Below are 15,596 nucleotides of genomic sequence, written 5' to 3'. Positions count from 1 at the left end.
CATCACATCAATAGACTCAGAGACAAGAATCATGTGATTGGGGGCTGGGTTTGGGGCTTAGTGGTAGAGTGCTCACATCCTCTTGCACATGTGAGACCCTGGGTTCGATCTCAGCACCACTTAAAAAAATAAACAAGTGAAATAAAGGTATTATGTCCAACTACAATTTAAAAAATAAATATTATAAAAAGGATCATATGATCATCTCAATAAATGCAGAAAAAGCATTTGACAAAATACAGCACCCCTTCATGTTCAAAACAGTAGAAAAACTAGGGATAGGAAGAGCATATCTTAGCATTGTGAAAGTTACATATGCTAAACTCACGGACAACATCATTCTAAATGCAGAAAAATTGAAAGCATTCTCTCTAAGAACTGGAACAAGGCAAGGATGCCCTCTTTCTTCACTTTTAACAAACATTGTCCATGAAACTCTACCCAGAGTAATTAGACAGGTGAAAGAAATTAAAGGAATATGAATAGGAAAATAAGAACTCAAAATATCACTATTTGCCAAGGACAGTATTTTTTAGAAGGTCAAAAAAATTCCACCAGAAACTTCTAGAACTAGTAAATGAATTCAACAAAGTAGCAGGATATAAAATTAACACCAATAAATCAAATGCATTCCACTGAAAGTGAAATTAGGAAAACTACACTATTCACAATAGCCTAAAAAACAAATTATTTGGGGATCAATCTAACAAAAAAGGTTAAAGACCTCTACAATGAAAACTACAGAATACTCAAGAGATAAATTGAAGAAGATCTTAGAAGATATAATGATCTCCTATGCTTTTGGATAAACAGAATTAATATTGTCAAAATTGCCATACTATCAAAATTATTATACAGATTTAATGTGATTCTTATTAAAATATCAATGGCATTATTTGTGGAAATAGAAAAAGCAATCATGAAATTCATTTGGAAAAAATAAGAGACCCAGAATAGCCAAAGTAATTCTTAGCAAGAAGAGTGAAGCAGGAGACATCACAATACCAGACCTTAAACTATCCTACAGAGCAATAGTAATAAAAATGGCATGGTATTGGCACCAAAATAGACATGTAGACAAATGGTACAGAATAGAAGCACAGAGACAAACCCATATAATACAGTTATCTCATACTGGACAAAAATACCAAAAACATACATTGGAGAAAAAAATAGCTTCTTCAACAAATGGTGCTGGGAAAACTGGAAATCCATATATAGCAAAATAGAATTAAACCCCTATTTTTCACCCTGCACAAAACGAAGTCAAAGTGGACCAAGTACTTAGGCACTAGAATGAAGACCCTGCACCTAATAGAAGAAAAGGCAGGCCCAAATCTCCACAATGTAGTTTTAGGAACTGACTTCCTTAACAAGACTCCTAAGGCGCAAGAAGTAAAATCAAGTATTAATAAACGGGATGGAATCAAACTAAAAAGCTTCTTCACAGCAAAGGAAACAATCAATAACATGAAGATAGAGTTTACAGAATTGGATGGAGAAAATCTTCACCACATGCACCTCAGATCTTAGAGCATTAATCTCCAGGAGATAGATAGATTATAGATAGATACATAGATAGATGATAGATAGATAGATAGATAGATAGATAGATAGATAGATAGATAGATAGACAGATGATAGATAGATAGATAGATAGATAGATATAACCCTAAACTCTTAACATCAAAACCACAGATAATTCAAAGAATAAATGGACTAAGGAACTGAACATACACTTCACAGAAGAATAAATACAATCCATCAACAATTATTTGAAAAAATGTTTGATAACTCTAGCAATTAGAGAAATGCAAATCAAAACTTCACTGAGATTACATTTCACTGCAGTGAAGTGGCAATTATCAAGAATACAAGCAACAATAAATGTTGGTGAGGATATTAGGAAAAAGGTACACTCATACATTGCTGGTGAGACAACTAATTGGTTCAACTGCTATGGAAAGCAATATGGAAACTTCTCAGAAAACTTGGAATGGAACCACCATTTGACCAAGTTATCCCACTACTCAGTTTATACCCAGAGGACTTAAAAATCAGAGAACTACCGTGACACAGCCACATCATTGTTTATAAGCAGCTAAATTTACAATGGCTAAACTATGGAACCAACCTAGGTGCCCTTCCACAGATAGGATATTACGCAGCCTTAAAGAAGAACGACATTATGGCATTTGTCAGTAAATGGATGAAGCTGGAGGATATCATGCTAAGCAAAATAATGCAATCCCAAATAATCAAAGGCCAAATGTTTTCTCTGGTATGTGAATGCTAATCCACGAAAGAGGAAGCTAAGAAGAATAGGGGTACTATGGACTAGACAGAGGGGTCACACGGAGGGGATAGGGGTATGGGGATATAATAGATAGTAGAATAAAGTGGACATTATTACTCTATGTGCATATTTGATTACATAACCAATGTAATTCTACACCATGTACAACCAGAAGAATGAGAAGTTATACTCCATTTATGTATGATGCGTTAAAATGCATTCTGCTGTCATGTATAACTAATTAGAAAAAAAAAACTAAAAATATATGTTGAGGAAAGAAAATTGCATCTCAGATGAGAATGTTGAATGTGCTAAGGATCAGAGATTTCCATCTCTGAAGAATGGAAATCAGTTCATTGGCTTCTAATGATATACATCAGGAATAAAAATTATATGGCATCTTATATTTTTATAACTGTGATGATATAAATCATTATTGAAATATTCTCATTTAATCCTAATAATCAGCAGCCTAAATAGTTTAAATCATAATAAGTAGTTCTGATTAAACATGGTAAATTAAACAGATTATTATGTGTGTGTATTTACATATTTTTTTCAAAAAAAAATGTCTCGTGATGTACTACCACTATACTACTGGCCCTAATTGCCTATTTCCTAATTTTAGGAAGTAGAAATCTTGATTTATAGACTCAGATGTACAAGAAACTTTATAATGTAATCATGTTATTTAATTCAGTTTAATTCTAGTTATAAGCCAGATCTCAACCAGCTCTTGAGTAATTAATCTCATTTTTTCAAGATCCTCAAAACCTTGCAGTGGCAAGACCCTTGATGTCTTCCGTAACACTTGTCACAAAGAAGCAATTCCATATCCAACCTGGCACTCTCTGATGCTTTTAGGTCAATCACTCCTGGGGACACAACATCTTTGTTTCAGAATGAGAACTCCACCTTAGAATTTAGCATTTCTGAGTGCACCACTGGGTTATCCACTCTGAAGAGTAAAATCTCCACAGAACATTGAACAGAGCAGGAAGAGAGTCCATCTCCAAAGAACTTGACCACTTCGCCCCTTCTATTTTGAGCATGTCTCATTCTCTATTTGCCCTCAGAAAACTCCTCTCTTCTGCCGGCTCTAAGATGTCTACCAGGACCTAGGCTTTTACAGAATCTGTTATAAATCTTACTTTAAGTGGCTCTTCTTTCTCTCTGAAAACTTGCTTAGATTAGGGACATCACAGAACCTTGGCATATGGAAGAAGAAAAAAAATGCTATAAGAATAAAAAGTTGATTAATGCCACAATTAAAATTCCTATTACACAAAATATTGAGAATGTTTTTCCCCAGGCACTGTTGATTTTTTAAGAATCACCCAAAGGCTAGAGTTTATATTAGGGTTTACTGTTGTGGGTTTATATCCTATGGGTTTTGACAAAGGTAAATGACATCAACAATGTTATGGTATCACACAGAACAGTTTTACTCCCTGAAAAATTCCTCAGTCTTCAACCTATTTATATCTGCTTCACTCCATCTTCTGGAAACCGTTTGTGTTTTTACTGTCTGCATAGTTTTGCTTTTTTTCAGAAGTTATATAGTTGGAATCATAGAGAATGTAGCTTTTTGAAATAGAATTCTTTTACTAAGTAATATGCAATTAAGTTTTTCTCATGTCTCTTCGTGACTTGATGGCTCATTTCTTTTTAGTGCTAAATAGTATTCCATTGTCTGGAATAATCTGCATGCAGTTTATGCATTCAAAGGACATGTTCATAGTTTCTCAATGTTGGCAATTATGAAAAAAGCTGCTATATTATGTCCATGTGTTGGTTTTTGAGAGAACATAAGTTTTCAGTTCCTTTGGGTAAATACCAAGGAGTACCACTGTTATGGTTTGCATTTGGAATGTTCCCTCAAAAGCTCCTGTGTGGAAGACTTTGTCCCAAATGCATCAATGTTGAAAGATGGGATTTTTGAGAAGCGATTGGATCATTAGAGCTCTGAGATCATCCATGGATTCACTCATGGAGGGATTCCTAGTGGAATGGATCACTGGGAAGTGGTGGAAAATGCAGGAAGTGGGGCTGAACTGCAAAAAGTAGATCACGAAAGGTATGCCTTATAAGGGGTACCCTGGCACCCTTTCCTTCCTCACTCTCTCTCTGCTTTCCAGCCACCATGAGGTAACACGTCTGCTCTGCCACATCCTTCTCACCATGATGTTCTGCCTCACCTTAGGCCTAATGAAACCAAACTGGCTGATCTTGGAGTAGATCCCCTGAAACCATTTGCCAAAATAATCTTTCTTCCTCTAAGTTGCTTTTCTTGGATATGTTGTCACACTGACCAAAAAAAAAAAAAAATCTGACTAACATAGCCAATACTGGATTGCATGGCAAGAGTCTGTTTAGTTCTGTAAGACACTGCAAAACTGCCTTCTACAGGGGCTGAATCACCTTCCACTCCCACCAACACTGGATGGGAACTCCTGTTGTTTCACTTTCTTACCAACACATTTTGCTGTCAATATTCTGGGTTTTGGTCATTTTAACAGGTGTATAGTGGCATTTCATTATTAGTTGAATTTGCATTTTCTGATGGTATATGATATGGAGCATTTTTTTCATATGCTCATTGGCATTTTTGATGGGATATCTATTAAAGCCTTTGGCCCCTCAACCTAGTTTTTTATATTGAAGATGTTGGATCATTCTTAAAGGGACTTGGGTTCAGTTTAAGGACAATTTTCTATTTTCCATTCTGACTTTTTCTTCTCCATCTTATTTATATAAAATACATCCCTATTCAATCCTTTACTTTTGGTTTCCCCCCAATTCCACTCACAATATTCCCTGGGAGTTCTCATCTACAACTATGGTTTCATCCCTTGTTATTTTTATCTCTATATCATCTCAGTAAATTTCATTACTTGAATGTCCAAGTTGAAAACCTAAGTATCACTTTGGACTCATTTGTGACCTTCATTGTGACTCCCAAATCTGTTTGTTAGCATGCCTTACTCACTTGACAGCTTAATCTACATGCATTAGACTCTCACTCCTCTCATAATGTATTTTCTCTTTTGACAATGTTCAATTCAATTAGATAAATAATCATTATATATAAAAATCATAAACAAAATGTTTTCAGATATTTTAAGTATAAATAAAAAAACAGTAGGCCAAAAGATCACAAGTTATTGGCAGAATACATTGGATGTGTTAAGTACAAGGTAAGTGTGAATAAAGCATAAAGTAAGTAGATGGAAAATAAATTATGTATGACAGGAAAAAAAATACCAGAAGATACTCAATATTTCTAAGGCACCTGATTCTCAATTCACAATAGGTGCCAAAATAGTCAAGGTATTCTAAATATATATTAATGAAACCTATCATTCCATGTGACCTTAAACTAAAAAAAAAAAATCACATAAATGCATGGAAATGTATCAAACTTCCAGGTAAATTATAACCACATGTAATTGTCCTTTAGTTTCTTTGATAGAGGAAATGTGTGCCATTGGCCCAGGAAACCTTCTGCATGTGGATTCACCATCAGCAAAAGAGTGATAAATATTTCACCTCCACCCCCCAAATTCATGTAAGTGGTCCTCTACTGTGCTTGCTCCCTATCCCACAATTTTCACCATACTTCTTTCTTTTTTTGTTGTTTTTTTTTAAAGAGAGAGTGAGAGAGAGACAGAGAGAGAATTTTTTTTTTTATATTTATTATTTTTTTTTTTTTTTAGTTTTTAGCGGGTACAACATCTTTGTTTGTATGTGGTGCTGAGGATCGAACCTGGGCCACATGCATGCCAGGTGAGCGCGCTACCACTTGAGCCACATCCCCAGCCCCACCATACTTCTTTCTTTATGGTTTAAAGTTGACTTAATAAAATTGTCATTCAAGTGTTTTGTTGTTGATTTTTTTTATTTCTACTCTGGGTCTTTCTATTCCTTGACTTCTGAGACAGGTCACCTGTTGGTGTGCTTGGAAGTCAGCTTTGCATCAAGTATTTTCCCATATGCACCATCCCAACTAATGCTTGTAGACTCCTCATCACTGCATATATTAACCTCTCTTTTCTCTTATACTATCTACTTCCACTCAATAGACACACAATACCCTGACTGACCACCTTAAAACATATTTTGACCCAGTTTATTGCAAACACTCCTAAACATTAACCATGTTAAGTACTGCACAAGGTCTAGGGACAAAATGGATACAACCAATTCATAGTTTTGAGTTATCTCATTGGAGTAGGGATGAAGTGGCAAGTGAGCCTGGATTTACCAAACAATAACTAATTAATCACATAAGTAATTGAAAATTCCCATTTGTAAGTGTTACAAAAGAAAAGGTAGAGGCAATACACAGGAATAACTAATAAGGATTGAGAATTTGGAAAGACCTACTTAAAGAAGTGAACCAAGCAGTAAAACAATAGAAATGAGTAAAAGCTAGAGAAGGAACAGCCTCTATATGGACTAGAAAGGGATGGATGCTAGTGTCCCAAGGAACCTAGTGCATTTGGGGCATGGTGAAAGTTGCTAATGCATTTTTCCAACAGGTTAACTGAGATGAAGTTATACAGCTGAACAGAGTAAAATCATGTACATATGTGAAGAATATTTTTGTTTATTCTTCAAGCAGTGAGCATCTATAGAAGAGTTTTAAACATAGGAATAATATACACTGATTAGTATTTTTAGAAGGTTAGACCATATTTCTCGATTAAGAATACACAGAGAGGAATGAAGATGGACCTAAGCCATGGACAAATGAGAGCTAATGGTAGCCTGGATTAGGCTGTGGGCAAAGAGGAAGGTAAATGTTTTCATTTGAGAGGCAATAGCCTTCTTGTGTCCTCACAGTATAGAAAGACAAAATGCAAGCTCTCTGCTCTTAAGAGGACACTATCCCATCATTAGGATTCTACCCTTATGACCTCATCTAAAGCTAATGACCTCCCAGAAGCCTGTCTGCAAATAACAACACATTAAGATTAGGGTTTCAATATAAAAATTTGGAGGGGGGAACACAAGTTAGTCCAAATTAAATAAAACAGAATTAATATTAATAATATACTCCCAAAATAAGAATATAAATATCTCCTCTTCCAAACCTGATACATATTAGGTAAATCTAAAATGTAAGTTACATTAAGTTAGAAAAATATGTTTTTTAAATTCTATAATTCTTTGGTATTTTTAATAACTATGTGTTTTTAAAGGATTTGCTCTTGTATTTATTATTCTTAAGTACCAGCAAGAGTATATTTATAACTTCTACTTAGAAATGTTTTATAAGAAACTCCTCCAAAGATAAGTAAAAAATATTAAATGAAAGTGGACATAGAATAATATCATATTATTTTACAGTGCTTATCACAAGTCTACCATGGTCTTAATCCATTAATATATGGAGACGTATCTGCAAAATAGCAGAAAGAATGAACTCAGCTATCACTTTCAACATTTGGAATTAATATATTATGTGCCTACTATTTAGGCAAGTAGTCTCCTCTCCTCACCCTAATTTTACTCATAAAATATATTTTTAAATTTGCAGAACTATCACAAATAGAATATAAATATGTGTGTACCCTTCACCTAGTTTCAATCTACTTAGAAGTTGGCTGTTTAGGAGAAAAAAAAAAGCCTACTTCATTTTTGATCTGGGATAGAAACTGGTAGAAATAAAATGGTCATAGCCTTTTCCTAAATTATTTATGAAGGAGACGTTTTTGAGATATTGGCAATTAGAAAAAGTATGGGTTTGAGGAAATAGAGGAAATGTGCTAAGAAAAAAAAAAGAAGGTTTCCACTAAATTTTTCATTTCCCTCATTTTGATATTTCTAAAGCTAGTACTAGTAATACTAAATTACTTTTTATTGAACAAATAAAATGTTACTCTTATTAACTACCTAAAATCCTGAGGAGGTATTAACAGTGACCCAGATAACTATATACACTCTTTTCCATAAGAAATCTTTAGTTGGTTCCTTCATTCATTGTCACAATAAATATCAATTAAAAATTTACTGTGACCCAACCATTTTGAAAATAATGAGTTTACAGCATTACAAGAAACATGAGTCTTAGTCTTAGGGAACATTTTTTTTCTTGACAACCTTAATACATTATGTGTTCTTCTCTTAATAATCATAACAGTTATTTGCCAAGTTTCTTACTCCTATTTAAAAATATAAATTGCTTCTGGGCAAAACCACATCTTATATTTCTTTGTATAACTGTAACCATTAGATGATCAATACATACAGGTATGAAGAATATGTATTTTTAATGTATAGGGATATAATATCAGTCTTTATATCTCACATTGATTGTGCTGCATTGAAAGCTCATTTCCTCAATTTTAATTGAGATTACTTTCATTTTCCTTCATTTATGGAGTCAAAAAGGCATTCTGACATTATAATTTCAATTCCATTAGCTTTCAATGAAAAGAAAGATGATTTTGACATCTTAATATTTTCAATTTTATGATCTTGTAGAAATTGAGAGTAGAATGGTGGTTTCTAGAGGCTGAGGAGAGGATGGAGAGGGGAAGGATGCAGGAGGTTTGAACAATGGGTACCAAGTTATAGTTAGGGAGGAGTCAGAATTTCTGGTGTGCTATTCAAAAACAGGATGACTGGAAATAATGATAATACACTTTATATTTCAAAAAGCTGGAAGAAATTCTTTTGAATGTTTTCACCATAGAGAAATGATACATGTTTGAGGAGACAAATATGTTTAATCTAATTTAAACATTCTACAATACATACATATATTGAAATATCATGTTGTACCCCCTAAAATGTACAATTTTTGTTTTTAATGTACCAGTTAAAATAAACTAAATGAGTTCAAATAATTTTTTCAACTTTACACTTTTCTTGCAAATAAGGACTCAAATTTTATAGTGCACATCCAAAAATTCTTTCTTTAACCTATCAAGTTTGCATTAGAAACTATGAAGAACATAAAAAACATGAGTCATTTTTAAATAACATTACTACTAACCATCCTACATCTGAATGTAAGCAATGAGAATGATAATCAGTGCACATACCTGTGTTACAAAATCTATTCAAAATCTATGTTCAATAAATTCTTTTGTTTCTTTTTTTTAAAATTAAAATTTATTTATTATAATTAGGTATCTATGACAGCAGATTGCATTTTTGATTCATTGTACACAATTGCAGCACAGCTTTTCATTTCTCTGGTAATACATGATGTAGCATCACACCATATGTGCAGTCATACATGTACCTAGGGTATTAATGTCTGTCTCATTCCACCATCTTTCCTGTCCCCATGCGTCCTCTCCTCTCCACCCTCTCCGTTGCCCAATCAAAGTTCCTCCATTTTTCCCATCTCCCCCCGCCCATTATGGATCAGCATCCACTTATCAGAACATTAGGGCTTTGCTTTTTTTGTAATTGGCTTACTTTGCTTAGCATGGTATTCTCCAACTCCATACATTTACTTGCAAATGACATTATTTTATTCTCTTTTAATGCTGAGTAATATATCATTGTGTCTATATACCACAGTTTCTTTATCCATTCATCTATTGAAGGGCATTAGGTTGCTTCCACAATTTAGCTATTTTTAATTGATGTGGTTGTATTGCTGTAGTATGCTGATTTTAAGTCATTTGGATATAGATCAAAGAATGGAATAGCTGGGTCAAATGGTAGTTCTATTCCAAGTTTTCCAAGGAATCTCCATTCTGCTTTCCAGATTGGTTGTACCAATTTGCAGTTCCACCTACAATATATGAGTGTCCCTTTTCCCCCACATCCTTACCAATTTATTGTTTGTATTCTTGATAGCTGCCATTCTGACTGGTGTGAGATGAAATCTTAGAGAAGTTTTGATTTGGACTTCTCTAATTACTGGAGATGTTGAACATTTTTTCATATATTTGTTGATCAATTGTATATCTTCTTCTGAGAAGTGTCTGTTCAGCTCCTTAGCCCATTTATTGAGTGGGTTGTTTGTTTGTTTGTTTGTTTTGTTTTGTTTTGTTTAGTTCTTTATATATCCTGGAGATTAGTGCTCTATCTGACATGTGAGTGGCAAAAATTTGTTCCCAAAATGTAGGCTCTCTTTTCACCTCTTGGTTATTTATTTTGTTGAGAAAAAGCTTTTTAGTTTGACTCCATCCTATTTATTGATTCCTGATTTTATTTCTTGGAATTTAGGAATCTTGTTAAAGAAGTCTGGGCCTAATCTGATGTAATTAAGATTTGGGCTTCCTTTAAACTTACTTACTTAAAACTTACTTACTTACTTACTTACTTAAAACTCTAGCCAGAGCAATTAGGCAGACAAAAGAAATTAAAGAAATATGAACAGGAAAAGAAGAACTCAAACTATCATTATTTGCTGATGACATGATTCTATACTTAGAGGGTCCAAAAAACTCCACCAGAAAACTTCTAGAATTAATAAATGAATCCAGCAAATTAGCAGGATATAAAATCAACACCCATAAGTTAAATGCATTTCTAAACATCAGTGATGAATCTTCTGAAAGAGAAATTAGGAAAACCACCCCATTCACAATAGCTTTAAAAAAATAAAATACTTGGGAATCAATTTAAGAAAAGAAGTGAAAGACCTCTACAATAAAAGCTATAGAACACTAAAGAAAGAATTTGAAGAAGATCCTAGAAGATGGAAAGATTTCCCATATTCTTAGACAGGCAAAATTAACATTGTCAAAATGGACATACTACTCAAAGCACTGTACAGATTCAATGTGATTCCAATTAAAATCCCAATATCATTTCTCATAGAAATAGAAAAAGCAATCATGAAATTCATTTGAAAAAATAAGAGACACAGAATAGACAAAGCAGTCCTTAGCAAGAAGAGTGAAGCAGGAGGCATCACAATACCAGACCTTAATCTATACTACAAAGCTATAGTAACATGGTGTTCGCACCAAAATAGACATGTAGACCAATGATACAGAATAAAAGACATAGATATAAACCCACATAAATAGTTATCTCAAACTAGACAAAGGTTCCAAAAATATACAGTGGAGAAAAGATAGCTTCTTCAACTAACAGTGCTGAAAGCCATCATGCAGCAAAATGAAACTAAACCCCTATCTCTCACCATGCACAAAACTCAACTCAAAGTGGATGGAGGACCTAGGGATTAGACCAGAAACTCTGCATCTAATAGAAAAAAAAAGGAAGCCCAAATCTTTTGTTTCTTAAAAAAAAATACAAATGCCATCACTTGTCTGGTCTTCTTTGTATCTCATACCTAAATAAACAAGAGGGGAATTTAATAACTTTGTGAATATCCCAGGTGAAACTCTCCCTTCATTGAAAGTTTATCTCAGAATACAGTTAACCTAATTAGGTAAGCTTATTCTTTGTCACTTTAATTAATGTAATAGCTGACAGCCTCTGATGTAGAACATAATGAGAATTCTCAAGTTGCCTGTAATGAGAATTTCACTGCTCTTAGGGGATCTTCCCAAGAGGGACAACTCATCTTCCAGGTCAGTATTGTTTTCTATGGGGGCCAGTGATTGCTTGGAATGTGAAGTGCCTATTGCACAATTTGAAAATTGAGGAAAGGGGGCTGGGGATGTGGCTCAAATGGTAGCGCACTCGCCTGGCATGCGTGTGGCCCTGGTTCGATCCTCAACACCACATACAAACAAAGATGGTGTGTCCGTCGAAAACTAAGAAATAAATATTAAAAATTCTCTCTCTCTCTCTCTCTCTCTCTCTCTCTCTCTCTCTCTCTCTCTCCCCCTCTCACTCTCTCTTTAAAAAAAAAGAAAATCGAGGAAAGGAAGAATTCTGCTGCAGTGTTCGGACTTTGAATTTTTAAAAAATATATCTTATGAAGTTTTTAATTGTTGTTTGTATTATTATTTTTTAGCAAAGTCACTGTCTCTATCTTAAGGGTTATGATAGAATTATTTGATGCTTATTATTAACAGAAAATAGTACTGCACAGGAAATGACCCGCTTCTCTAGATAAAGAATCATTTTTCAAATGCTCAGACACTAGGCTTTTTTCATTTCCAGGGGAAGAATGATAAAAGCAGAATGGTGGTTGGAGTGCTTGTGGGATTATGCTTGGCCATATAAAATGGACTATGCCAGAAAACATGGCCTAAAAGATAAACTGAGTTTATGACTCAGAGAATGTGCTAATATTATGTTCATGATGGACAAAATACTGTTGTCCCATGGTTGAGCGTTCAGTCTCTTTTGGAAAACCAATGACATGACAGAAGGTAAACCAAATGGCAAGTAGACCCTTTCTTTGAATGGCATTGCCTTTCTCCAGAACCACAGTGGTTTGCACTGTGATCCTTATTGGAGAAGGACAGGTCCTCCACAGAATATCATAGTTTTCCAGATACCTCCAGCACCAACCAATTTGTAGAATAATGCAATCCAATTGACAAGGCAGCTTGAACCTCAGCTTGGACCTGCCTTTCTTGCTCTGGGTCCCACCAGTACACTGATCTGAAGCCATCAGATGTACAGACCAAAGCAGAATTCCCAAATACGGAGTGTGTCCTCCAAAATGTAATTAGTCCCATCAAGCATTCATCATTTTCTTAGTTATAGGGAATGCAAAGTAAAACTTCCGTGTCTTTTAACTGACAAAATTGTATGTACTTATCATATACTAACTTGATGTTTTGAAGTATGTATTCATTGTATAATGGTCTTGTTAAGCTAATTAACATAAGAATATTATCTTACATACTTACCATTTCTCAGCAAGAACACTGAAGATCTCTCTTAGAAATTTTCAAGATATAACACATTATTATTTATTATAGTTACCATGTTGCATAGTAGAACTCTTGAACTTAATCCAAATCCCCCAGCTCCTATGAGTTCAATTTTTTGTTTTGTTTTTGTTTCCTTTTGGGTTTTTTTCTTCCCCTTCTTCTTCTTCTTCCTTCTCCTGCCTCCTCCCTCCTCCTCCTCTTTCTTCTTCTTTGACTTTTTCTTTTGTTTTTGTTTTTTTTTTTTGTTGTTGTTGTTGTTGTAACTTCTGAGCTACATCCTGAACACTTTTTAATTTTTTTTCAAATTTTGAGACAAGCTCTTGCTAAGTTGTCCAGGTTGGGCTTGAACTTGTGATGCTCTTGCCTCTGGCTACCAGGTAGCTAGGTTTACAGGTATGCACCACCACAACTGACTGAGTGCCAACTTTTTAAAACTTCACATACAAAGGAAATCAGTTTTTATTTATCTTTCTGTGCCTGCCTTATTTCACTTAATATTAGGTACTCCAGATTCATCCATGTTGTTGCAAATATGGTGTTTTCCTTCTTTAAAATTGAATAGTAACCATTGTATACAACATATTCCAAACTTTCTGTATCCATTTACTCATTGATAGATACCTAGTTTAATTCTGTATCTTGGCTATTATTAATACAACTATAATAAACACAGAAGTAGAGATATCTTTTCAACATACTGATTTTGTTACCTTTGGACATATATTCAGTACTGTGATTGCTGCATCATATTTTTTAATTTTTTATAGAATTTCTTTACTGTTTTCCATAATGACCTTTTAATTTTATATGGGATGTTAGCATGATCCAGAACATTAGACATCTAAAAATAATTCATCCAAATGGCAAGCCTTTGAATCTTCATCGTATTATCTCTCCTCCACTGTCATTTGCATGCCTCATTAGGATATTCAAAATATTTACCAGCTCCTTCTCAGCAGGTGCAATTAGCATGATATCACCAATATTGTAGACTAGTCAAGTGTTATGTGAAATGTCAAGACAGAGTTCCCCATAGTCTATAATATGACAGATAACAGCAGAGTTAACAGAGTCCCAAGGAAGTGAGTTCTGTATGGAACAACTATGGCAAATTCTGTCAGGTTGTACCCACATGAAGCTAGTTGTATCAGCAATGGCTGCTATATCAGTCAAGGTTCTGCAGAGAAACAGATACCATAGACAGTGTATGTGTGCACACACATATATGTCTGTATGAGTGTATGTGTGTCTCACTTACACATATTCAAGATATTAGAAGGGACTGACTCATGTAATTATGTAGACCGGCTATCCAAATCTGCAATATTGGCTGGGGAGCTAAAGATCCATGAGTGTTGATGGTGCAGATGATTTTTCCAGAAATTATTTCTTGCTTGGACAAGGGTCAGTATTTCTGTCCTGTTCAGGCTTTTGACTGATTGGATGAGGTCCACACACATTATGGAGGGAAATCTTCTTGAAAATTAAAATACTAATCTCATTCAAAAACACCCTTACAGAAGCACCTAGAAAAAAATTGAACATGTATCTGAATACTCTGTAACAGGGTCAAGTTGAAATAATATAATCATTAAATTTGAAATGAAAATGGACCTAGAAGGCATAATATGAAGGGACAATAAGGTAGGTAATAGACTTTTGCTCTGAGAAGTTGCAATATAATATATAAATACATTTAAAAGGTAAATTCATGCAGACATGTCATACAGGAACAGAGGGTACAATCTGCTGTGAGTACAGACAGCTAGAGGGCACATTGTCTACAGAGAATGTCCCAACCATAACAAATTGGCTACAATTTGATCTTCTATTTTATTAACATCATGTTCTATCAGTTCTAAATAATGTCAAAAATAAAATGCTTTTTGAAAAATATCTTAAATAGGCCTAAATTCAAAATAATGGTAAGGTTCCTGTGGAACTTTCATAATATAATATATATGTCAGATTTAAATGAGAAATATTCAATTACTTACTCTTTAATCAGGAATAATTATATGTAGAAGCTGATTGAGGGAAGTCCAGTTTTACAGACCATCCCTGACTTTGCAGCACATTCATTTTGAGACTAGTTTTACAACTGCTTGGAGTCATTCAGGCTCTCTTCTGATGCTTTTTGTGTCTTCAATCCTTGTGGCAGCCATATTCTTGCATTGTTTTTCAGATTTCAAATAAACAATGAAGGTAAAGTCATTATGAAATTTAATCATTTTATGTGGAAATTGTTTTCTTAACCTTAGAGAGTTTACTCATTTGGAAATGTTAATCTATTATTTTTACTTGTTCATTTTATTCCTATCATTTTATTATTTTTTCTGAATGTCATGAAAAATAATAGAAAGGTTACACAGTTAATCTCTTCTGGGTGTGAAATAATAGAAATGGGGGTTAAAAATTATCTGCTCTGATGTCAAAGTACTAGACATGCTGCTAAGATTGTTCTAAGTAGTCTCACATAAGGGAAACAGGCAAGAAGAATGGAATTCTAGTTATGGGTCAAAGGAGGG

This window comes from Callospermophilus lateralis, chromosome 11, assembly GCF_048772815.1.
Source record: "Callospermophilus lateralis isolate mCalLat2 chromosome 11, mCalLat2.hap1, whole genome shotgun sequence".
Taxonomy (NCBI): Eukaryota; Metazoa; Chordata; class Mammalia; order Rodentia; family Sciuridae; genus Callospermophilus; species Callospermophilus lateralis.
This window is presented reverse-complemented; position numbering follows the sequence as displayed.